Source organism: Plecotus auritus (assembly GCF_963455305.1).
Source record: "Plecotus auritus genome assembly, chromosome: 15".
Classification (NCBI taxonomy): domain Eukaryota; kingdom Metazoa; phylum Chordata; class Mammalia; order Chiroptera; family Vespertilionidae; genus Plecotus; species Plecotus auritus.
This window is the reverse complement of record NC_137781.1, coordinates 9,362,088-9,388,808: the sequence shown is the minus strand read 5'-3', so window position 1 is coordinate 9,388,808 and position 26,721 is coordinate 9,362,088. Positions and strand designations below refer to the sequence as shown.

General features: G+C 45.7%; 1 protein-coding gene across 1 annotated transcript in view; it reads right to left on the bottom strand.

Moving 5' to 3' along the window:
* NR2F2 (nuclear receptor subfamily 2 group F member 2) overlaps positions 1 to 24,018 on the bottom strand; it is a 224,928-nt gene extending 200,910 nt beyond the window's left edge. The window contains exons 1-2 of the mRNA XM_080651828.1: positions 23,755 to 24,018; positions 19,042 to 19,160 (exon numbers count right to left, since the gene is read on the bottom strand). The gene's annotated coding sequence lies outside the window, so the exon portion shown is untranslated. The remainder of the gene's footprint in view (positions 1 to 19,041; positions 19,161 to 23,754) is intronic.
* Between the last annotated feature and the right edge of the window lie 2,703 nt (positions 24,019 to 26,721).

The window sequence follows — 26,721 nt, the reverse complement described above, 5'->3', positions numbered from 1 at the left end:
CCACTCGGGCACATGGAGTTTAAAGGGGCAGTCCCTACTAAAAGTGTTCCTGCAAGTTTAAATCGTGGGCCTGGGAGATGGTCTGTCGAGTTTGCAGCAAAGTTCAGATTGAGTCTTACCCTGTGCCTTGCCGGATCTGAAGCATTTGGCCCCACGAGATTAAAGGAACAGTGCTTATATTTAGCATCTGCTGCCCCCCACCCCAACTTTGCTACTAAGAAAATTCAGCTCTATGGAAAAGAATCTGAAATCCAGCTGGGCAGTTTTCAAAATAAGATGAAAAGTTAAGCAGGCAATTGGTGTGTATTTAGGGCTCAAAACACCTTGCCCCCTAGAAGACCTGAAGGAGTTAATCCCTTCTCAAGATAATCCACTAAAGAGTATCCCTCATTATGATGTTAAAAGCAAGGATCAGTGCCTGGGAGTCTAACAATGGGACAGGGGCTTTTTTGCTCCAACCACATTCTTCCCAGGTCAGAAACAGAAACTGCTGTGATTCTGCTGAAAAATAGAGCGAGCAGAGACTTTCTTGTGCGAATATTCTGATAGAAGGAAGGGGGGAAATCTCCCACATTGACTAAATTCCTCATTGGATAGGTTTTCCTAAAAAAAGAATGTTTCTCAATTTTTTTTTTTTTTTTTTTTAAAGAATGAATCGGTTTAGAACTCAATGGTGACAAATTTGGAAGTCCTTCTGATCTCTGACAAAAGTGAATTTTGGATGAAATGGCACTCAGTTGCCTTCCTCGACTCCCTGCCCACCATAATATATTCATTCCATGAAAACAAAAACCACCATAAACTTGTAGCAAAGCTGCAAGCCACAGTTGTTAAGTGGTCTCAATTTGATCCCGTTGTAAATTTATGGCCAGGCTTTATTTATTTATTAAAGATTCTTAATTATCTCCCGTAAGTAACAAGACAAAGTATGCAGTGTTTGTAAGCAAATGGATCTAAAAAAAACCCAAACCCAACCTGACTTCAAATCGTATTTTTACTACATTTAGAACGTTGAGTGGTATTGGTAATACAATTTACTGTTTGTTGTTGCTTTCAAAATATTGCATAAGGAGGTAGTTTTAAAAATAAAAATAGATCCCTATAAAAATCTTTAATATAAGCCCATATCTTAGGTACATAAGGATGGCGACATTGGCCATCCCAGGCTATACAGGAAATGTTTTCTTTTCCTTTTATTAAAGGTGGGAATACATTTTTTGGAAAGGAATATTGGTTTTTAAGGAACTTTATTTTTAGCCAAATTGAGACAAGGCAGGGAAAGAGTTTAAAAAGTGTGTTTCAAGGGGAATCGGCTGTGACTCGTGAAAGCGTGTCAGTGTGGGCTGGCTCACACGGTCTGCTTTGTGCTCCCACGGTGTTCTGGGCAGCTGGGCTCTGGAGACCAAGCTGGGGTTGCTGCCTTAAGGGCCTGGAGGTGAACAAGCACAATTGGGGGGCGGGGGGTGTGCTTAGCCATGTGTTGGGTGGTAGCAAATCTTGGAAGATTCTTTAGAAGAGAATGAGGCAAAGGTTGCTATGATTTGGAATTTTAAAAAATAGGTATTTTCATTGATTTTTAGACAGAGAGGGAGAGTGAGAGAGAAACATTGATGTGAGAGCACAACATCCATCAGCTGCCTATTGCACGCCACCTACTGGGGATCGAGCCGACAACCCCGGCATGTGCCCCGACCAGGAATCGAACCGTGACCTCCTGGTTCATAGGTTGATGCTCAACCCCTGAGCCACGCCAGACGGGCATACAACTTGCTTTTTATGTATCGTCCCCTCATTTAATCCTCTCAACATTCATGTGAAATAGGAGTCCCAGCTTTTATTTTAATAGATGAAGAAACGGATGAATGTGTTGAAAGGCATAGAGCGGGCAAGAGGCAAAGCCAGGACTTGAACCTCCAGGCTCCTGCTCCGGTGGGAGGGGGCGGGGGGGAGTGTCGTTTCCAGAAAGCCCCGAGGCGGCACTGAGGTCTTCCTCCAGGTTTTCCAGTGCCTGCCCCTGGGAGGTCCTAGGAGATGCTGGTGGCCTTGGACCTTGTTATGAATGAAGACTTAGCTGCTTTGTGAATGGAGACTCCACCACTGTTCTGACTTGCTTTACACACATCGTTTACTTGGAAACTATACCTACTCCTTCACTATTTGGACGAAGGCTACCCCCCTGGGGGCACCAAGCCATTCTGCTAAGGGCCTAAACCAGGGGTGGGCAAACTTTTTGACTCAAGGGCCACAATGGGTTCTTAAACTGGACCGGAGGGCCGGAACAAAAGCATGGATGGAGTGTTTGTGTGAACTAATATAAATTCAAAGTAAAGGAGCGGAGGGGAGAGCACGAGAACCCTCTGCTCTTTCGGCTCCCCGGGCCGGATAGAACAGCGGCCGTAGTTTGCCCAAGGCTGGCCTAAACACACTTCATGTGCATATGCCAGAGGGCAAGATGTTCCAGCAGTGAGTGAGTTAGACTTCTGCCTTGAGGAGAAAGTGTGTGTTGGGTTGGAAGAGCGCCTTGACATTGCTTAGGAAAGTGTGTGCCCTGGCAAGCAGGCTAGGGATTGGACCTGCGTAGTTTTCGCCTTCCCTGAGTGACACGCGTTGGGTAAGTGTTCAGCAACTACTAACTGAATCTGTTTGACAAAATGAAAGAAGAGAAAAAACGTGGGCCAAGGAATCTTAGGTTAAGAAGCGATCTTGAAATCGCACTTAGTCAAGAATGATTTGTGGATTCATTACTTCCCAACTTGAAGTCAGTGCTGCTGGCTGCTTAGTTATTTTTAAAGTTTACTAGGTACATAAATAGTTTCCTCTTTAATGTGAATGAAGCTGGGTATTCTGTGCCTTATCATTAAATTACATTTTAGTCACACATGTTTCAGTTTCTGGTTAGCCCTTTTATTATTATTTATTGTTATTTTTAATATTTTAAAAATTGATTTCAGAGCAGAAGGATGAGGGAGAAAGAGATGGAAACATCAATGATGAGAGAGCATCATGGATCGGCTGCCTCCTGCACGCCCGCTACTGGGGATCAAGCCCGCAACCCGGGCATGTGCCCTGGCTCATAGGTTACTCAGGGAAGGTGAAGAATACTCAGGTAGCCTGCTTGCCAGGGCATACACTCAACCACTGAGCCATTCAGGCCAGGCCTAGTTAGCCCTTTTCAAACATCATTCAGTTATTGCCCTTTTTCTGGTATCTATAATAATAAAAGGGGAATATGCTAATTAGACCAGGAGTCCGGACATCCTTCCTGACAAAGCTGGGGTGGGAGGGAAGCGGCCGGGGTCCTGGGTGCCTGTGGGCGGCCCGGGGGAAGCCGGCCCGGATCCCGGGTTCTTGCCAGCACCAGAGGAGGGAAGCCTGGGTTCTGGGTGCCTGCAGGCGGCCGGAGGAGGGAAGCCCGGGTCCCGGAGGTAATCCGGTGCCGGAGGGAAGCCGGTGCCGGCAGCCGGGGAAAGGAGGGCCTAGTTTTGCACGAATTTCCGTGCATCAGGCCTCTAGTTCTAAAAGAAAAGTTAAGTTCAAGGAGAAGAAGCGCTTACTGCCAAAAGAGACAACACATTTCTGTCAGCTGACCAATAATTCAAGCTGCTGACTACGGCAATTAAAAGTCAATTTTGGGGCAAGTGGACAGCTCTGGGCTCCGTCTGCCATCAACCACTGATTACAGCCTTTATGGATGGACTTTTATTGCAGGTGCACAAAATCATTGGCCAAACATGGAACTATTACACAGATGTTAGAAAAATGGGACATTGATAGTCACCAGAAAGGTTTCCACTCAATATGTCTTTTCCATCAGTTCTCCTTCCTTGGGATTATGGTTCCACACATGCCATTTGAATGTGTTCTTGAAAGAAGGTGATAGAAATATTTTTCAAATAAATGCCATTTATTACCAATAATACAATATGCATATCCCATGATTACTACTGCTCACATCTACACTGAGTGGGCCAGATTATTATGATCTCTGAACGCATAATAATCTGGTCACTCCGTGTGTGTGTGTGTGTGTGTCTGTGTGTGTGTGTGTGTGTGTGTATATATATATGTGTATATATATATATATTAGAGGCCTGGTGCATGAATTCGTGCATGGGTGGGGTCCGGCCAGCCTGGCCAGGGGGAGGGGACATGGACGGTTGGCTGGCCTGCCTGCTGGTCGAACACCTGGTCAAGGAGACAATTCGCATATTAGCCTTTTATTATATAGGATATACACTGAGTGGCCAGATTATTATGTATTCAGAGATCATAATAATCTAGCCACTCAGTGTATACTGTGAGGCCAAAGTTAAGTTAAATTGCAGCAAAAGCCATGTTTTAATAGGTAAATTTTGTTTTCCTAAAAACATAAATCATGTGGTGAGTTAAAGTATGTACATACTGGCTGTCTACCAATTAAGATGTTTTAAATTCATTTAAATATTAAATTATACAAGCCACAGGGGCAGTGTGAGGATTCTTTATAACACCCAGCCAATTTAAATGTTTTTTTGAAAATTACAAGAATATCCAAAGCAGATCCATTTTTATAACTAAAGAAATTAAATAATTTAAAACTAAGGATAATTAAAAGATAAACTATTTTCCCCACAACTTTGCAGAAATCCCTGTCCCATGTAAATGCATTTTACCAGCATAACTCAGATTATTTTAACACCCCCAACCACAGACCAACCGTGGCAGGCAGACTGTATACAATGGCTACCAATGATTCCTGTCTCCTAGCATTAACACTCCCCTAGAAGGTGGGCCTGTGACTCACTTTTAACCAATGAGAATACAGCAAGATTGTTGGGATATCACTACTGTGACTACATTACCTATGATGATAATTTCTGTCTTGCAAGCTAACTCTCTTCCTTGCTGGCTGGGATAAAGCAAGGGGCCATGTTAGAGGGCAGCCTTTGGCCAATAGCCAGTTAAGAACTAAGCTTTTTAGTCCAAAACCCCAAAAGAAATTAAGCGATGGCAACTGACAACTACATAAATGATCTTGAAAGTAACTCCTTCCCCAGTTGAACCTTCAGATGAGATCCCAATCCAAGTCAATATCCTGAAGCAGAGGACTTGGCTAAACTCTGTCCTAACCCACAGTCTGTGACAATAAATATGTGTTTCTTAAGCTGCTAAATTTCTGGTAAATTGTTATACAACAATAGAGATCTAATATGACATAGACAGACACACACACACACACACAGACACACTTTAAAAATGTGATGATTTAAAAAAATTTAATTTCTACTTTCTTTTCTTTTTTTAAAAGGACTTTTAAAATTGATTTTTAGAGAGAGAAGGAAAGGGAAAGAGAGAAAAACATCAATGTAAGAGCAAAACATCAATCAGCTGCCTCCTGCACACACCTACTGGGGATGGAGCCCGCAACCTGGGCATGTGACCTGACCAGGAATCAAACCGGCAATCTTTTGGTATAAAGAATGATGCTCAAACCACTGGGCAACACCAGCCAAGGCTACTTAGTTTTCTTGAAGAATCACATGTGACCTGTGTTAACTTAAGGTTTACCTAGAGCCCTTGGTTTCCTACTTGGGAGAAACAAACATCTATTTTGCCATTCTAATAACATGTTTACTCCTTGATAGAGTGGGAAGACTCACGTGAGGAGACATTTCATCACAAAGTCACTACCCAAACAAGGTTCACCTTTATGAGCCTAACATTTGTCTATGAATGGGAATATTCCACTAATCCCGTAATGTAGCTGAGATGGTCTATGTTTCTCTACCGGGCCATGCCATCTTCTCACCCCCAGCCTGGACCACACTTACTCCCCAGGGTTCATTCCTTAGCATCATGGATTTGAGCTTTCATGTGTGGCTCTAACACTTTATTTATTTTTTAAATATATTTTTATTGATTTCGGACAGGAAGGGAAAAGGAGAGAGAGACAGAAACATCAGTGATTAGAGAGCATCCACTGATCGACTGTCTCCTGCACGCCCACTGCTTGGGATCGAGCCCACAACCCAGGCATATGCCCTGACTGGGAATCGAACCGTGACCTCCTGGTTCATAGGTCGATGCTCAACCACTGAGCCACACCAGCTGGGCTGGCTCTAACACTTTAGCAGAGAAAGTACTGGCGTGCTTCCCAGAAGAACCTGTTGTATCAGACCACCGGTCTCGCTGTGAGGCCACCTCACCAACTATTTCCATTGCACATTCCTGGGCGAACACTGAATATTTTACTGAAGACAAGTACCCAGAACACTGCCTGCACAATGGAGGCTTTCCCCCACCAGCTTCAGGAGTGAGTGACAAGAATTTTATTAGGCAAGGAGGTGTCTATAGAAGCAACGCAACAGTGATTTTATTGCTGCCTAAGTGGGCAGCTTTATTGTGTAGGCATTTGTTTGCTTTTAATCATTCTGTGCTACCTGGTGGGGTGGTAGAGAAATGCAAAGATAATTTTTTTTTGAAAAGTTCAAATGACTGTTTAAAAACATAAAGGAGTGAAACTCAATTAACGGAAATAAGTTTCATGGATAATGTAGCCCATCTTGAAAAGATTTTCTTATTAATTATTAATATCAATCATTAATTGTTATAGCCCTTAATCTGGAAGGGAAAACAAGAAACCTGCCATACATCACAAACAGCTGCTTCTGTTCATTTGAGATTTCAGTATAGAAGGCACGCCATGAATCTCGAAGGCTGTCTTGTCTTACATGGATATGTCATATGACTGCATTTTTTGGACACCAAGGAAGGTCATGGGACCGTCTTATCTTCAGAATGTCATTGCACGGTCCAATGAGTGTTTTCCTTTCAGACACTGTCTGAAATGACAGATTTCTCCCCCTCCCCAAAATCCACAATGCTTGTTAATCAACAACTTTCGAGGCATCTCATTTTATCCCAATTACCTCTCAGTCTGAACGGTATCTCTTTGGTACTCCACACATGGATCATTTCAAGATTCAGTTCTCAAGTCTGATAAAACTAATAAACCCACAGTGCCAGAGGTGGCACATTAAGCTGGTAAAATGGTTTTCATCTTAATTGGATATGAGCACTGTTATCACTAATAACCCCAGGATACTTCTAATTGGACTCTCTCCTTCTCGCTTTCTTTTTATTTTTGAAACACTAATCTCATTGACCAGCCTTAATTTCTCCACCCCCACCCCTCCCTGAGCCCAAATCTTGAACTGCAATATGGAAATATTCTCATTTCAGGAGGTTATTTCAGTATTATTTCCTTGTATTAAGACAAAAACAAAGGTGAATGGTTTTGTAAAAAGAAATGCTTCCTTTTTAAGTGTTCAGGGAAAAAAAAGAAATTACAGGAAGACTACGTTCTTGACATTGCAATTATGTCATTAGTGCATGTTACCAAGGTGCCAATTTCACCTAAGGACACGACCATTCTTAATTTCCAGTCATTTTTAAAAGAAATGGTCTCCTCTATTGAATTATTTATTATTATTTTCATGAAAGTTATATATAAGAAGGAACACTTTTTAAAGTTATCACATACGTAAATCCTGGATTTTTGTTTTATCTTGATTTTACAAATATTGATGAACACACATGAAAATGATGGGGATCTCCTGAAACCGGTTTGGCTCAGTGGATAGAGCGTCGGCCTGCGGATTGAAAGGTCCCGGGTTCGATTCCGGTCAAGGGCATGTACCTTGGTTGCGGGCACATCCTCAGTGGGAGGTGTGCAGGAGGCAGCTGATTGATGTTTCTCTCTCATCGATGTTTCTAGCTCTCTATCCCTCTTCCTTCCTCTCTGTGAAATATCAATAAAATATATATATATATATATAAAAAAAAGAAAATGATGGGGATCTGGGGGACAACATAGTAAAGAGATAAATGGATGGAACGAGACTCCTTTCACGGGGAGATGCAGTTTGGTTTCTGCAAAATGCATAAGAACATGAACGCAATTGGATTCCGCTCCCCAAAGCATCCATTTTCTTTTTTCTTTTAAAGTATATTTTATTGATTTTTTACAGAGAGGAAAAGAGAGGGATAGAGAGTTAGAAACATCGATGAGAGAGAAACATGGATCAGCTGCCTCCTGCACACTCCCTACTGGGGATGTGCCCGCAACCAAGGTACATGCCCTTGACTGGAATTGAACCTGGGACCCTTGAGTCTGCAGGCTGACGCTCTATCCACTGAGCCAAACCAGTTAGGGCCAAAGCATCTATTTTCAACAAAATTTTGTCATGTCAAATAGGCTACAATTGTTGTTGTTACTAGTCTTTTCAGATTCAGTAGGTACATATTGCCACCGAAAGAATAAGACAATAAATAAAAGTTCTAGGTTAGTAAAACTACAACAACAACAACAACAACAACAACAGAAAAAAAAAATCGGATCCCCCCAAACTAGCAATTTCCCCCCAAAAAAGGATTAAAAACAGAAGACTTTCCTTGTCTGTGTTTTCATTGTTGAAAAATGTTATGTGAGCCATTCACTGTCAGAAAGAATTCGTGTTTAGTGAACAATTTTTAGCAATATATATTTTTTCAGCTGAGTATGGGCCTTTAGAATTACTATCACTATTCCCGTATCATTAAAGACTTTGTGTAGATATCATTAAATAATTATGGATGTGCACAAAAAATGCTTACCAGATCTTTAATTCATAAAATAAAAACTGAAAAAACAATGACTTATTAATTCATATTGACATTTCTGGCAATTAAATTAGCAACACGTGGGTCACAGATGAAGGCAGGTCAGGGCTTTCGTTCAAAGCCTTTTCTAATAGAAAAGCTATCGTGAAACCACGTGTGCTTTCAGGGTGGCTTTAAAAATTATGTATTCCTGTGACTCCAAAAGGCTGCCAAACGCCCAGTCTGGAAACACGCGTATATCCTGTTATATACAGGAGATAACGTTCATGTTATATACACATATATGTATGTGCGTGTATATATATGACATGCAAAATGTATATAGAGAAAAGTGTATATACATATAGTATAAAGCAAACATATATGTGAATGTACACACATATGAGGGTGATGATAATGATGATGATTTTATAACTAGCAAACATTTTAGTTCTTTCGGGACTTTATTCTTGGTTTTCTTCAGTTTGAAAGACCAAAATCACATGATTTCTTCATGAGATTTTTAAAGCAGTGAAGCATATCCAAATCCCAGCTTCAGGAAGGGTATTCGTCTCTCCTTTGTATGTGCACATTGTTTTATATGTGCATATATCACTGTGCATGTACATTTTATTTACCTATCCTACCCTACCCTACCCTATCCTACCCTACCCTACCCTATCCTAACCTACCCTACCCTATCCTAACCTACCCTACCCTACGCTACCTATCCTACCCTATCATAACCTACCCTACCCTACCCTACGCTACCTATCCTACCCTATCCTACCCTACCCTACCCTACCCTACCCTATCCTATCCTATCCTATCTCATTCACGGAGAACCTAGCAGGCACATCTGTGGGCTGGTTGCAACCCCTGAGCTCAGTGGGCATCTTTGGGGCATCAGGTCCATAGTCTGTTCAGGGTTGGTAAGAAGAGCCCAGAGCTGGGGAAGGGTTAGGATAGCTCAGTAGTCGGCAAACTCATTAGTCAACAGAGCCAAATACCAACAGTACAACGATTGAAATTTCTTTGGAGAGCCAAATTTTTTAAACTTAAACTTCTTCTAATGCCACTTCTTCCAAATAGACTCGCCCAGGCCGTGGTATTTTGTGGAAGAGCCACAATCAAGGAGCCAAAGAGCCGCATGTGGCTCGCAAGCCGCGGTTTGCCGACCACTGGGATAGGGCATCTGGCTCTTCAGTCCTCATCCCAGGAGGTCCTGGGTTGACCTAGAAGCTCATGTTCCTCCTCTGGCTTCAGCTGGGCATCCCTAGGGCTCATCCCAGCACTAAGGCTCAATGTTGCTAAAACTGAACAGTGAGCTGCTCACGGGAAATGGGGACCACACAATGCTCTTCCTACCTCTTCCTCCCACCTTGGGAGCACTGACCCAGCTCAAGAATGAATTCTTTAAAACACACACACACACTGAGTGGCCAGATTATTATGATCTCTGAATGCATAGTAATCTGGCCACTCAGTGTATATCCTATATAATAAAAGGCTAATATGCAAATTGTCCCCTTGACTAGGAGTTCGACCAGCAGGCAGGCTGGCCAACCGCCCATGTCCCCTCCCCCTGGCCAGGCTGGCCGGACCCCACCCATGCACGAATTCATGCACTGAGCCTCATATACATACATACATACATATATATATATATATATATATACACACACACACACACACACACACTGAGTGGCCAATTATTATGCGTTCAGAGATCATATGTGTGTGTGTGTGTGTGTGTGTGTGTGTGTGTGTGTATATATATATATATATATATATATATATATATTATTGATTTCAGAGAGGGAAGGAGAGGGAGAGAAAGAGAGAAACAACAATGATGAGAGAGAATCATGGATCGGCTGCCTCCTGCACACCCCACACTGGGGACAGAGCCTGCAACCCGGGCCTGTGCCCTGACTGGGAATCGAACCGTGACCTCCTGGTTCATAGGTCAACCCTCAACCACTGAGCCATGCCAGCGGGGCAAGCACTTATTCTTTATGTAACGCCCACAGCCTTCCCCCTGGTGCGTCCATTCACACCAGGAAGAGATGCTTGGTAAGAGTACAAATGCGTATGGCTGAGGGGGCATTTTCTGCTTCAAAGGGTCCGTGCCCTTACAGAAAGCTGTAGAGGGGGGTGAGAACACGTCCCCGCCTCCCACCCACACACCTCCATCCGCCTCCCGGGCGTTATTTTGTTTTATACTGAAGCTCTGAACAGTATGTCCTTTGAAAAGGGGTTTCTTGCCCAGCCGAGTGGCTCAGTGGTTGGGCAGATGAAGCAGGAGGTCACAGTGAGATTCCTGGTGAGGGCGCATGCCTGAGTTTCAGGCTCAGTCCCTGGTGGGGGGCGTGCAGGGGGCAGCCAATCGATGATTCTCTCTCACCATTGATGTTTCTAACTCTCTCTCCCTCTCCCTTCCTCTCTGAAATCAATAAAGAAATATTTTTACAAAAAAAAAAAAAAAGGGTTTCTTTGGCACTGAGAAAAATTATCTGAAAAAAATTAAATCCCAACACGACCGTTTTAAACATCCATTATTTTTCATTTCAATTTTCTGCCTCAGCTGGGTGTTTTTTTCCTACTCATGGATAAATGCTAGGAAAATAAAAAGAGGCAGAGAGTAGCCACGTTCCCCGCCAGCACGGAACTGTAGGATCCAAACTCCTTAGCGGGGAGGATATCCTGGCCTCGTCAGCCACCCTAAACTACCGACACGAAGCGCACACTGTCTTCCTGGCACCGGGGCCTGGGGCCCATCTGCTCGGAGCCCCTGCCAACCGCAGGAGGAGAGGCAGTGGCGCTGGGAGCGAGGCGCAGTCCCTGCGTCGGGCAAACCTGATGACAAGAGATCAGGATTGTGGATACTGCAGGTCAAGAACCATCAGCAAACATCCCGATCCGGGGCCCACTCCCCAGTGCATCTCCCCTCCGGGAATCAGACCCGGCTGAGGGAGATGCCCGAGATTTCCCTGATTGATTGCAAATTTCCTTCTTCAAAAAGGAGCGCTGGCTTCCTTTTCTTCCCCTTTGGCAATGCCAGGAAGGCACTTTCTCCAGCCCCGGGCCGGGATCCTGGGCCTGTCACTGAATCTCCGTCTATTATCAGGTTAGGTCAGGTGTCCCCAAGCTTTGAGAAGTAAGTAGGTGTGGAATAATTCTAGAAACTTCTTTGCCTTTTCTCTCTTTGTCTTTTCTTTTATTCCTCCCCCCTTTCCTTTTATTTTTCGTTTATGGACATGTGAGAGCTCTTGGCATCAAAGGCATGCCTTTTCCTACCCACAGGCTGAATGGTTATCGATAGTCTGTGAATTTGGGACATACATGTGGCCATGTCAATTACATACAGGCAAGCACATGTTCTCCACAGCTCTTCAGACCATGCTGTATGCTATAGTACAAGGGCCCTAACTTTTGTTTAAATTTATATTTATTGATTTCAGAGAGGAAGGGAGAGGGAGAGAGAGATAGAAATATCAATGATGAGAGAGAATCATTGATCAGCTGCCTCCTGCACACCCCCTATCTGGATTGAGCCCACAAACCCGGGCATGTGCCTTGACGGGGACTTGAACCATGACCTCCCGTTTCATAGGTCAATGCTCAACCATTGAGCCACATCAGCCGGGCAAGTGTCCCTAACTTTTTTGAAAAAAAAAAAATAAAAATCAAGAACCCCTTTAATTATCTGCTTCTGACTCCCCAGGAATCTCATTCATTAAAAAATATTCCACTGCATTTATTAAGTACATCGATCACGTTAACTGATGATGAATGTGGGGTTGTGTAGGCTTTCTGAAATGTAGGAAGTAGTTTAGGCTTTCCAGGGCTCCCTCTGGGAATTCTCAAGAGCTATGAGGACCCCGATTGGGGGCTGCTGTTAGAAATGATGGTGGGGCCTTACCGGTTTGGCTCAGTGGATAGAGCGTCGGCCTGCGGACTGAAGGGTCCCAGGTTCGATTCCGGTCAAGGGCATGTACCTTGGTTGCGGGCACATCCCCAGTGGGAGGTGTGCAGGAGGCAGCTGATCGATGTTTCTCTCTCATCGATGTTTCTAGCTCTTTATCCTTCTCCCTTCCTCTCTGTAAAATATCAGTAAAATATATTATAAAAAAAAAAAGAAAGAAATGCTGGTGGGCTGGACAAGGAACCCAGAGATGGGGACTCTGGTGGAGCCACAGCTGGGGGCCTGTTCCAGAGACTGTATCTCGCCCTCTGTAAAGGGAGGTGCAGAGGAGATGCAGAGTATGGTTTTGTTTGGACCCACAGTTCTGCCCCTTCGGGACCTGGGCCCGGGGGGGTGGGGGGCAGGGGGCAGATGTGTATCCTGTGGCCTCCTCAGGTCCCCAAGCCTCCAAGCACTTGTGCTGCGAAGCTTAGAGTTCTGTCCCCATCCCAAGTATCCAGACCAGCCGTGGGCAAACTACGGCCCGCGGGCCGGATCCGGCTGTCTATCCGGTTCTCTTGCTCTCCCCTCCGCTCCTTTCCTTTGAATTTATATTAGTTCACACAAACACTCCATCCATGCTTTTGTTCCGGCCCTCCGGTCCAGTTTAAGAACCCATTGTGGCCCTTGAGTCAAAAAGTTTGCCCACCCCTGATCCAGACCAAGAGAAGGGCCTCGGAGAACCCCAAAGGAAACCCCAGAGGCGGCCCAGGAGGAACTGGGGCCGGAGATCAGATCTGCTTCTCTGGGAAGCATCCATGCCCAGCAACGCCCATTTCTGCCTGGTCGGGCTCTTGGGGATCCGATGGCTTTGAAAATGGCTCCATCAAAGACAAAGCGAGCAGGGTGGGGCCTCGCTGTGGGTCTCGGATACCTGTTATCACTACTTAAGCATTTCTTCAAACACGGTATTGAGCCCAAGAGTCTGCTTAATTACTATTAAACTAAAAACATGTTCCGTTCCAAGGATATTTTGGAAACAATAGGTTCTAATATTTACTGGTGGCCCCCGTCATCTCACCAAACCTGTATTTAGGGAACAGCTGCTGTCTGCAAGCCTAAACGACAAAGCTGGTGTTTAGGGATGACGCTGATAATTCGCCCCCTCTTTTGTAGGATCGCACTCAGGCAAAGATTTCACCCCAGCCCGTCTCATGCCAGAGCCGCCGAGATGCACAGACTCGGAAAACTTGGTGACATGGATGTACCATTTTTGTGTGCTGGAGAAATAAACAGCGGTGGAGTGACTACGTACATGGAGAAAATCTGACTGCAGATGGGAAGTGTGTGTACTTTAAGAATAACATTGGTTATGTAGATCTTGTTAAAAATCCCCCAGTTTAAATCTAGTGGAAAATTGTCTTCTTCAGGGAAGAGTAAGTTTTTTTAAAAAAATGTGTTTTTAATTGATTTTAGAGAGGGAGGAAGGGAGAGGTATAGAAAGATAGAAACTTCAGTCGGCTGCCTCCTGCACACCCCCTGCTGGGGATCAAGCCCGCAACCCAGGCATGTGCTCTGACCAGGAATCGAACCAGCGACCTCCTGGTTCATGGGTTGATGCTCAACTGCTGAGTCACACCGCCTGGGCGAGAATAGTAAATTCTTAACCTGTTAGATCAGTTTTACTGGAATCAACAGAAAGCGTCTTTTAGCTTTTTCTCAAAACTCTGCATTCTGTGATTCTATGTGGACCCAATTTTTAAAAACGTTCCATTGCATATGTATGAGTGGTGTAATCCTTGTTATGAATGAATCAGTTTTGGCCTTAAGACACAATGTTTTGTGTTCAATTCATGTCTCCATAAAGAAGTTCTAGTCCGGCCAGCATGGCTCAGTGGTTGAATGTCACCCTATGAATCAGGAGGTCACGGTTCAATTCCTGGTCAGGGCACATGCCCAAGTTTGGGGCTCCATCCCCAGTGTGGGGCATGCAGGAGGCATCCGATCCATGATTCTCTCTCATCACTGATGTTTCTATCTCTGTCTCCCTCTCCCTTCCTCTCTGAAATCAATAAAAATATATTAAAAAAAGAAGTTCTAATTTTAACTACCTAAAATGACATGGGCACAATGTAGTGTGACTACAGGTTTATGTAATATACACAGAGAGATGTACATGCACAGCACACCTCTCCAATCCCATCCTGATGGACATGAACCAGACGAACAACTGTCTGGTGACCTTGAGCCTTTGATGCTGAGAGGTCAGGTGGAGAGAGAGGGACCCTGAGGCTTTGGTCGAAGGTACACTCCCCACGGCAGCCCTGATCATAAGACCACGTGGCCTACTCACCCCAGCACAGTATTTAAGGTTAGAGACACACAATTCAGGTTCGAATCCTGATCATCTCTGAGTGATTTCAACCAGTACCTCCGTCACTCTAAATCTCGGTCCCTTTATTTGTAAGCAGGTGATTAAAATGGCCTTTTTGTGGCTATTAAATGAGAAGATGTCCCACAGAGTGGACATTTGAGAAACATGCTAAGATTAATATTATCGTCTGTTTATTTTACTTACTTATTTGGGGACTAAATGAAAAATTATCTGAGCCCTTGATAAAAATGTCCCTGATGAACTTAAAATATCGCTGGTGGTAGAAATATTTTTCTTCCTCAAATTAAAACTTTTTCAAAACATCAATGAGAAGAGAGATCATCTATAAAGGCTTGAAACCAAAAGTTTTTATTTTTGGCATGACTTGGGACTGCTTATTTTTTCTGTTTTGTTTTTTAATATGTTATGACCATCAGGGAATTGGAAAAAAGATTAGACAGTCTAAAAATAATACCAGCTTTATAAATCCAGTTGAGAATGACTTTCTGAGGCAACTGGCCTTTCCAAAATAAATGTGGGATCTGTATCCTTATAAAAGATTAGAATTTGGCGAGGCAAAAGAATTCGGGCCGTATCAGCTTGTCATTCCCAATTTTAAAATATTTAGTCTTATTGCAAGATAAATAGCAACAAGCGAACTGAAGCAACTAAGAAAAATAAACACACAACTTCTTGAAAATGTATAAATAACTAGGTGGCTTAAAAAATAGGATCAGAAATGTCTTTAGTACTAGCAAGGTCTAAGTTAGACAATAGCCACAAATAATGTTTGTTCCTTGCATGGCCACCTGTACAGGGCTCTGTCGAGCCTGGGGGGAGCCAAGATTTCAGTTTCTTTCTTTCTTTCTTTTTTTTTAAATATATATTTTATTGATATTTTACAGAGAGGAAGGGAGAGGGATAGAGAGTCAGAAACATCGATGAGAGAGAAACATCGACCAGCTGCCTCCTGCACACCCCCCACTGGGGATGTGCCCGCAACCAAGGCACATGCCCTTGACCGGAATCGAACCTGGGACCCTTGAGTCCGCAGGCCGACGCTCTATCCACTGAGCCAAACCGGTTTCGGCCAGTTTCTTTTTTTTAAAAAAGTATATTTTTATTGATTTCAAAGAGGAAGGGGGAGAGAGAGAGAGAGAGAGAGAAACATCAATGATGAGAGAGAATCACTGATCACCTGCTTCCTGCACACCCCCCTCTGGGGATTGAGCCTGCAACCGGCCGGGCATGTGCCCTGACCGGGAATTGAACCGTGACCTGCTGGCTCACAGGTTGACGCTCAACCACTGAGCCACACCAGCTGGGCAAGACTTCACTTTCATAGGATCCCATGGATGGAGGGGCCCCAGCTGTCTGCCAACCAGAACCTGGTAGGTCTTTGGCAAGATGGTCAAGAGCTTGTACTTTGAGACCATTGGGAAAGTTTGGGGAGAAGGTCAGAGGTGAATAGAGCAAGAATGGTTGGATAGGATTATGTTATTCCCTCCAGCTGCAATAATTATTCTGTCTTCCTCTTTCCCACTCCCTTACAACACCACTGTCCTCGGGCTTAAAGGCATGAAGTTAGGAAACCATGCGCAGTCATGGGAGACAGGTGGAAGGACGGGAGAGGGAATAAGGGGTGTAACAGACCAGGAATGTACCGTGTGAGCTGCCTTATTGATGCATAATTGTGATGGGAAAGTCACTCTGCGGCTGACAGTTCTAACATGGGATGAGCAGCACAGAACCAGGATGGAGGGGAGTCTAAGGGGGTATGATGTCACCTTGTCCGCCTCAGGTTACCAGAGGAAGCATATGGCTCTGGAGGGAGGCTTGCATTCACATCTCTCTGTCATCTGTTGCCTATGGACCCGGGCCACGTGTATGCGGTGTGACAGGCAAAGTCACATTTGTGAAGTGTGCATATACGTATTGGATTGCTGAGAGGCTAGGCAATTTATTATGGTGATTATGTAACTACGTACTATTTAATAATAATTCTTATTATTTTGAGTCTGTAGTATGCCAAGTACATGGTCCTGAAAGGTAGTTTTATTTATGTACGATTATTTATTCCATATCTAAGTTTCTCAATGGACTCAGCTAAAATCGCAGGGCCACAGACCTATGTCCTCCGATATCCCTTTAAATCTAGGACATTTTTTTTTTTTTCAAATAGGGAATATTAAAAAAAATTCAGGAACCTCTATTATCAGAGTTTAATTGGGTAATCACTTCAAGGAATACCTAGGGTTGTTTGGCTCACAGGAAATGGGTTTAAAGGAATGCTTTGAGGGACATATTTCTTTTTAGTTCGATTCAACTTTCTAGCATCTAGCGCTTCCATATTCAGATTTATTCTCCAGAACAGCATTAAGATGTACAGAATTAACCATAGCATAATGATGGCTATGAAAGAGTTTTTATAACATTTTTAAAAATACAAATTTTGAATGACTTCCTGTTGTCTTGAACCTCATAATGTTTTTGAGTTCTAATAGTAACTCATTACTGAAGGAGTTCACCCAGTAGATCCTTTGTCCGTTACATCCTCCATCCTTCCACCACGCTGCCTCCTTCTGGGGACTCGTATTTGTGGTCCCCTCTTTCCGGAACATTCTTTACCCCAGATAGTCTCATGGCTCATATCTATGCTTTATTTGGTTTTCTGCTCCCAGGCCACCACCTTGGACAGACTAATGCGGAATAGTATATACACTCCGATGTTCTCTGTAGCTTTATTTACAACAGCCAAGATATGGAAGCAACCCAAGTGCCCATCAAGAGACAAATGGATAAAGCAGTCGCTGTACATGTGTATACAATGGAATATGACTCAGCATAAAAAAGAATGAAAGCTTACCATGTGCAACAGCAGGGTTGGACCTAGAGCAGCCGTGGGCAAACTACGGCCCGCGGGCCGGATCCGGCTGTTCTATCCGGTTCTCTTGCTCTCCCCTCCACTCCTTTACTTTGAATTTATATTAGTTCACACAAACACTCCATCCATGTTTTTGTTCCGGCCCTCCGGTCCAGTTTAAGAACCCATTGTGGCCCTCGAGTCAAAAAGTTTGCCCACCCCTGTCCTAGAGGGTATTATGCTAAGTGAAATAAGTCAGGTAGAGAAAGACAAATACCATATGATTTCCCTCAAAATAACCAACAAAATAAACAAAACTGAAACAGACTCATAGATATAGAGAACAGACTGATGGTTGCCAGAGGGGAGGGCGGTTGAGACTGGATGAAAAAGGTGAAGGGATTAAAAAGTACAGATTGGTAGATACAAAATAGTCAAGGCAATGTAAAGTACGTCATAGGGAATGAAGTCCACAATCCTATATAATAAAAGTGTAGTATGCAAATTGTCCCCTCGACCGGGAGTTCTTCCAGAAGTTCGACCAGGGGGCGGGCCCCTGAGGGAAGGGAGGGAGGACCCCACTGGCAGCTGGCAGCCACTAGGGACCCTACCATTGCATGAATTTCGTGCACTGGGCCTCTAGTATTGTAGTAACTCTGCAGGGTGCCAGGTGGGCACTGGAAATGTCAGGGGGACACTTTGTAAAGGACATGACTGTCTAACCACTACGCTGTCCACCTGCAACTGATACAAAACAATAGTGAATGCCAACTGTGATTAGAAATAAAATTTAAAGTTCTTTTCAAAAACCAACTCTCCTTAGGACAAATCACACCAACTTCTTCCCCACAAGCCTGGAGCTGTGAGGCTGAGCGAGGCAGAGCGCAGAGAAACGCCAGTGATGGTCGCAACTGGCACTGCTCAGTTCTCCTTGTGACCCGAGCGCTTCCTTCTAGTCACGTGTGAGCTATGTGTACCGGGTCGGCGAGCAACTACGAAAGAAACGTCATGGGAACACGGCCTGCCTCTGACCTGGGAGAGTCTCAAACAAAAATGAAGAGCTGGGGTCTTCCTTCATTTTGAGGATTCCACCACAGCCGCATTCAGAATCATAGAGTCATACTTGCATTAAACATCACCCAGTGTACAGACTCCTAATCCAAAATGATTGCCTGAGAACTACGTGGAAGAAAGCAGGCGGTGATCGCTTCGTGTTGATGCACAAGGACAGCCGCGATCAGTACAGGTGGATTGGAAGGAAAGGACAGCAAGCCTTACCTGCACCTCCATTTCTGCAGAATCTGCGCAGGAAGGACGATCATATTTTTCTAGATTCTGAGTTGGCTGTGCTCTCGAGGCACCGGAAGGTCCTCTTGCCTGCTGTCTTCCAGCCCGTCCTGTAGGGTCAGGAGAACACACGTGGGCTCCATGCAGCTGGCCCTGGATTCAAGTGTTGGCCCTGAGGCTTAATAGATATCTGACCAGCTACCTTCTCTCTGCACTTTAGGACACTGAGCCCCAGGGAAGTTACTGCTGCCCTTGCCAAGGTCTTGAGGGGATTCACCCACATCGAGGCTGGGATGTGGGAGGCACTAAAGAAATACCAGCTGCTACTATTATTGTTATCATGCTCTCAACTGATGTCCTCTCAGGAAAAGATGCGGGCGGGTGGGGAGCTGTCATTCTCTGCCTCTCTATTTAAATGAAATAAGCTAAACAATGTAACCAGCCTGACTCTGGTACACAATGTCAAGGACTTTGGTTCGCATGAATGAAGACATTTTAGCAACTTATTATTATTAAAATATATATATTTAAATATATCTTATTGATTTTTTATGGAGAGGAAGGAAGAGGGATAGAGAGTTAGAAACATCAATGAGATAGAAACATCCATCAGCTGCCTCCTGAACACCCCCTACTGGGGATGTGCCCACAACCAAGGTACATGTCCTTGATCAGAATCGAACCTGGGACCTTTCAGTCCACGGGCCAACACTCTATCCACTGAGCCAAACCGGTTAGGGCTAAAATATATTTTTATTGATTTCAGAGAGGAAGGGAGAGGGAGAGAGAGATAGAAACATCACGATGAGAGAGAATCATTGATCAGCTGCCTCCTGCATGCTCTCTACTGGGGATCGAGCCTGCAACCAGGGCATGTGCCCTGACCAGGAATGAAACTGTGACCTCCTGGTTCATAGGTGACTCTCAACCACTGAGCCCTGCGGGCTGGGCTGATGACGTATTGTTTGTAAGTGTAATTTTAATTTATTTTCTTGTCTTGCTTATGGCCTTTTTCACCAGTTAAACGCTTAGCTACCCAAAGATAGGAGCTTCAGGCTTTCCAGGGGTCCTCAAGCTTTTTAAACAGGGGGCCAGTTCACTGTCCGTCCGTTGGAGGGCCGGACTATAGTTTAAAAATAAAACTATGAACAAATTCCTATGCGCACTGAGGGCCTGGGACGAGTCAGATGCTAAGCAGGACAGGCAGCGGCACCCGGCGGGCCGGATAAATGTCCTCGGCGGGCCGCATGTGGCCCGCGGGCCGTAGTTTGAGGATGCCTGCTAGACGTTCCTCCTTTAGGACTTTATCTAAAGCACCTACTTGGGAAACCTTCTCAACTGTGTTTTTTTTTATAACCTCTGTTCACAATTGGATCCTTGAAAGAACCTAGTATACACTTTTCAACTATAAATTATATTATAGATAAAAAATGTGACTGAATGATGGGACGCACTCACCATGTACCATTGCTCATAAAGTAGGGAGATTCTGCCTTCTCTGGTATGTAATGTAATGAGATATGCTAAGCAATGGACAATTCCCTTAACTGGTACTCATTCCAATTATTCATGTTTACTGTAAATGTCCTTACTGCACAAAATGTGCTCCTATCGAATTAAATAAAATTGTATTATTCAAAGCATGGTTTAAACCTGCAAAATAAACAAAAATATATCAAGTTCTCCTGATCCTGCCCAAGACATAATAGATGCGTAACAAGTATTGGTTCTGTTTGCCTTCACATTCTATGTAGCACGTTCACAATAATTTTAAGCCATTTAAATCGAGCTCATCAGCTTTTGAAGTATTGACTGCAGGGAATACAGTTACTGAGATGGTTAAAATTGTTGGGTATGTTAGTTTTCTAGGCCCCTGCACTGAAGTACCACCAACTGGGGGGCTTAAACAACAGAAGTCTGTCGTCTTATAGCTCTGGAGGCCAGAAGGCCAAGGTCACGGTGTTGGTAGCTTTGGTTAATTCTTAGGGAAGGATGTGTTCCAGGCCTTGCTCTTGGCCATGGAGAGGCAGTCCCTCCCCTTGTCTCCACATCTTCTCCCTCCTATATGTACCTCTACAATTACCTGTGTATGTAGGACACCGGGCATGCTGAATTGGGCCCATCCAGATGAGCTCATTTTACCTTGACTCCCTCTGAAGGCCCTCTCCCCACGCAAGGCCCCATCCTGAGGTGCTGGGCTTCAGCAGACAAAGTTAGGGGAAGACAATTCAACCCCTAACAGTTGATGATGAAGGAAATGCCACAAAGAGATCATAAGCTACATTTAAATCTTGTAGAAAGAATCCTAGCTAATAAAGACGGAGTATGCAAATTGACCATAACTCTGCGACAAAGATGGCGGTGCTCACAGCCAATAAGGAGGGAATATGCAAATTGACACGACAAGGTGAGAGGTGGAAGGTGGCTCTGGCCAGAGCGAAGGTGGAAAGGCGGCTCCGGCTGGAGCGAAGGCGGTGCCGGCAGCCAGGGGAAGGAAGGCCTATTCTTGCATGAATCTTCGTGCATCGGGCCTCTAGTACTTTTATAATACTGCGCTATCAAGAGAAAATGGTGCAGTCTCTATAGTTTAGAAATATGAGTGCTGAGCCTTGGGTTAATGTAGACCCCTGGGGAATACTCTACAGGAGTTTATCCTTAAAAACACCATAAAGAACCCTGCTGAGGAAATTGCTTAGGTCAAAATGTTACCACCTTTCTTCTGTGCACCTTAACATACTTTGCCTGCCTTTTATTAGCTTACTTATTTTTCCTCTCAAAAACTCTAGAGTCAGCTGGGGGACATCCTATAGGTGAAAAGACAGGTGAATGAATGTGAGGTCATTTGTTTCCTACCGTCTGCACTTTGTTACTATCTATTATTTTTTAATCGTCACCCAAGGATATGTTATGAAAGGGAGAGAAGGAGAGAGAGAAATATCAATGTGAGAGGGAAACATTGGTTGCTTGCCTCCAACACTTGCCCCTACTGGGGGCTTGAACCCATGACCCTTGGGTGAGCGGGAGGACGCTCCAACCAACTGAGCCACACCGGCCAGGGCACCATCGGCACTTTCTAAAAGGAGAAATCAATTTGTTCTGTGCATTTGCTTTATTGGAGGCACGTCTGCTTGACTGGTTAGAGCATGAAAGGGATTATGGGATTCCAGGTTTGTTGATCTTCAAATGGATTGTCTTCATGAACTAATCAGGGCGGACGTGGGCCTTGAGGGAAGCCAAGGATCTACCCGGCTGGGACCTGAGCCAGGTGAGGGCTTTGGCTTCCTCTCAGCTTGGAACGCACTGGAAAGCTGCTGTCTGACAACTCGATCGGGGCAGGAGGAGGAAATTTAAAGAGATAGACCATTGTGTATCTCCTTGTATGCATTTCCAGATACAGATCTTTACATTTCCTCTTCCTAGCCCCACGTGTGTGTATGCATGCTATGTAGGTGTATTATAAAATGTGTATAATATCTGTATCTCCCTGTCTGTGTGTTTGAAAAGGATGGTGGACAGGGAGCTGTGGCCAAACTTGCTCAGTGGCTGTAGGCAGCACCTTATCCTTGGGGACATCGGCTACCTGAGCCGCCAGGTCAGAACGTTAGCCTGGGTGCCACCCAAGGGCCTCTACATCGTCACAGTCTCGCGAGGGACATGGTTCCAAGTATTAAAAGCGACTGGCATGTGGTTAAGCCTCAGTGACTCCGCAACCTTGTCCCTGGCACCTTCATTTCAGGGACTTGATGGGGGCGGGGAAATGTCAGTGGTTTTCAAACAAAAGGATGAATTCTCCTGGACACCTAGCGCTGACCTCACCCTGCCCCCAGCTGCCTTTCCTGTCCCCTGTCTCCCCGCCTGCAAGACGCATCAGTTGGCCAAGGGCTGACAGGTGACCTCTCAGGCCGGAGAGTGAAAACCTCTCATCCAGAGTTTGCCTCTTCTGATCAGAAGTTATGGGAGGATCAGGGGCCAGGACCCGAGTCTTTAAACAGAGGCCTCTTTATCTGCGGCACCCCGAGCCAGCGGGGCAGCCTCAGTTATCAGTGTCATTAGCGGGGACAGCTGCTGGTAAACACAGAGGCTGTCGACAACCGCCTGGGTCAACAGGAATTTCACTCGGATCTGTCCCTTGCTTAAAGCAACACCACCCTCGTTCTTTCCCTCCCGCATTATCATTTATTTATCTCACACAGAAGCCTTGGCATTGGCTGGGGAAACCCCGCCGGGAGGGAAAATTAATAAGGTGCTAGGGACATTCACCCTGGGTCAATCCGAGGGGACCCAGGGAGCGAGGGGACTTGCGGGGACTTCCCCGCTTAGCTGGAGACCGACCGTGCATATTAGAAAGGTGGAACTGGACAGCGGCCAAGCGCCTGCGTTGAAGTGATTAACAAATGTTTCTCTTTAAGTGGACACCTCTTGTTCTAAATATATTTGACAAGAATGCAGGGAGTCAGCCGGAGGGCGCGGAGGGCGCAGCGCGGGTCCTCCCCAGCGAGGCCAGGCGGCGCGCTCCCTGCTCCCCAATCGCTCTCGGTGCCAGCCGGGTTCACGTCGCCGGTGGGCAGCCTGCCAGCGCCAGCGGCGCCCCGCTGTTTAACAACAATGGATTTACTGCTTCTCTGCATATTGCTGTTATTTTGTATAAACAAGGTTAACACTCCTTTTAAATTAAATGCACCACCTGGTGACTGAATGGCTGACCTTGCCAGCTTTCTTCACCTGGCGGGGGAGCCGGGCTCCGGCTCTGATTTCAACCTGTGGCTCCGCTTGGATTCTTTGCTTTTCACTTCAAGCGGCTCCCGGAGGGGGCTGGCCGGTCCTGGCGCTCTGACCCGCAGGGACACGCAGAATCTGGGGTGGTTGCAGGTGCGCCCCGTCCACGCATCTCAGTGGCGCGCAGGTTGGATCAAGGTGGTGCCCAGGTCTGCGGGCTGCCACCCTCGGGAGCTCCCGGGACCGCCCTGCTCCGTGTCACCGCGGAGTGACAGCCAGCCGGCCTTGTGGGCCCTGCCAGGCTGCCTCCGAAGCAGCGCGCTCCAGAGGGGGCCCCCCCGCACCGTGAAAAAGGTTCTTTGTGCTGCGCCCCAGCGTGGTATTGATCTAATGCGAGGCTCGGGGTTCCCCCGCCCTCCAGGAATTTGAACACCTGGAAAAATTCTCCGGGCTGCACATATGAGGAAATTTAATGGTGTAAAGCGACGCAGCAGGAAGTCCCGTTTGATATGAGGAGGCGGGGATCTGTGCTGCCTCGCTGGCCCGGCTGGAATCCCTGTGCCTGGGCAGGGCCTGGCCACAAACAGCTCAAGGGGCTGTTTCGGAAAATGGAGATACACAGCAGTGTTTTGGAAGCATCTAGAAATCTCAAGCCAAATAAACTTCACTTACTCATTTAACGGAAGGCACTGCCTCACCCCTTCCTTGCTATTTGCCACCTCCTAAGTGGGGCAGGCGTATTCAGCGGTCTTTGCTGTTCCGGGTTAGCTTGAATCCTAGAAAGTTCGGCAGCCCTATCAATGGGTGCAAAAGGAACTCAGACCTGGAGAGGTGCAGTGAGCACCCCCCCCCCCCCCCACTGCACCCAGGGCCACCTGATCCGGAATCCAGGTCTCCAGGCCCAGAAGGCCAAGGTCATTACTGCCGCGTTCTGGGGAGGCCCGCTCTATCTTCTCAGAAATACCAGTGAGCTTAAATGGCTGGAAATTTGGGTTTATTCTTAGGGACATAGAAATAACTGCTTAAGTAGTATCTGCTTAAGGTTTCCTCAGCAGCTCCAATTGGAGTCATGGAACTATCTCTATAAATAGGCTGAGGAAAGTAATTCCAGTAAGGGATCTGATTTTAATTGCTGGAATCCTAACCCTTTTATATCAACTTTACCAAAAAGAAGTCCAACTACAGATGTAGTAATAACTTCCAATGCATGATGTAAAATTTTGGAAAAATATATCCTTTCTTTCAAAATCTCTCTACATGGTATATTGTGTATGTGTGTGTGTGTGTGTGTGTGTGTGTGTAATGAAACAACATAACATCTATATAATAAAGAGGTAATATGCTAGTTCAGCCGTGGGCAAACTACGGCCCGCGGGCCGGATCCGGCCCGTTCGGCTGTTCTATCCGGCCCGCGGAGCCGAAAGAGCGGAGGGTTCTCTTGCTCTCCCCTCCGCTCCTTTACTTTGAATTTATATTAGTTCACACAAACACTCCATCCATGCTTTTGTTCCGGCCCTCCGGTCCAGTTTAAGAACCCATTGTGGTCCTCAAGTCAAAAAGTTTGCCCACCCCTGTTCTAGTTGGTCCTAACGGTGTCACAGTCACGACCAGGCTGCACACGCACAGGATTTGGTGGGTGGGGACAGGGGCGGGGAACTTGTGCCACCAGGACATGAGGCTGCCGCAGGGGGTGGCCCCCTGGCGGAGGGGTGTGCAGTCCTGCGGTGCTGCCTGGCCTGGAGGGGGGCATCAGGACAGGGGCAGGACCTTGGCGGAGAGCCCTCAGCACTCCTGAGCTGGGGTCTGAAGGCATGGAAAGAAAGGGAGAGCACATAGGCAGTTAGGGGGATCAGGCCAGGAGGGGAGAGCAGATAGGCATTTAGGCGGATTAGGCCACGAGTGGGGTGCAGATAGGAAGTTAGGGGGATCAGGCCAGGAGGGGAGAGCAGATAGGCAGTTAGGGGGATCAGACAAGGAGGGGAGAGCAGTTAGGGGGATCAGACAAGGAGGGGAGAGCAGTTAGGGGCATCAGGCAGGCAGGTGAGCACTTAGGAGCCAGTGGTTCTGGATTGTGAGAAGGATCCCAGATTGGAGAGGGTGCAGGCCAGGCTGAGGGACACACCCCCCCCATGCACGAATTTCATGCACTGGGCCTCTAGTTAATCATATCCATCGGCCATACTGGGTATGTGTTGTAGCCCGTTCCTAATAGGAAACATCTAGTGTGGACATACAGGTGCTTAGTGTTGGGGGCACAATGATGAATAAGGCACAATCAGTAACTCGGTGAGTTAAGGACCGAGGGAATGACTGTAAGTAAAGAACCACAGGGGCGAAGGGAGCCTGGAACTGGGACCACGTGCCCCAGGGCATCTCCGAGAATTTCCCAGAGCAGGCGCTGCTGCGCCCCAGGCAATTCCATTTGCTGGGAAGCAAATGCTGGAGAATGATGTTCACCTCAGTTCTCAAAAGGATCACTGCCCGGCAGTCTCCTAAATGCCTGGCATAGCCTAAGAACCGTATGAAGCAGACACTGTCATCAACTCCACTTCCCGTGGGGGAAACTGAGGCATGGAGGACTCACGTCACTTAGCCAGGTTCACAAGGAAGGAATTCACACCTAGGCAGCCTGGTGTTGCCTGGTCTGTGTTCGGTTTTGTTTCCGTGCTTCTACGTCATATCTGCTGAGTTTTCCTGTTACGTTACAATTTCGAGGTTAATAAAAAACACTGGGAAAAGTAGGAAGATAATCACTGAAAATTCCATTACTGACAGTATTTTGACATGATCTCTTACAGTCTTTTAAACTAACATGTATGTTTTTTCTTAGGAAAAAACACACACAATTAGAATCACTGTCATGCAGTTTTGAATGTTACTTTTTCACCCCATAAATATTTTTCCACTATCAAATATTCCTTAAAGTTTTTATTTTTAATAATCACATAATATTCA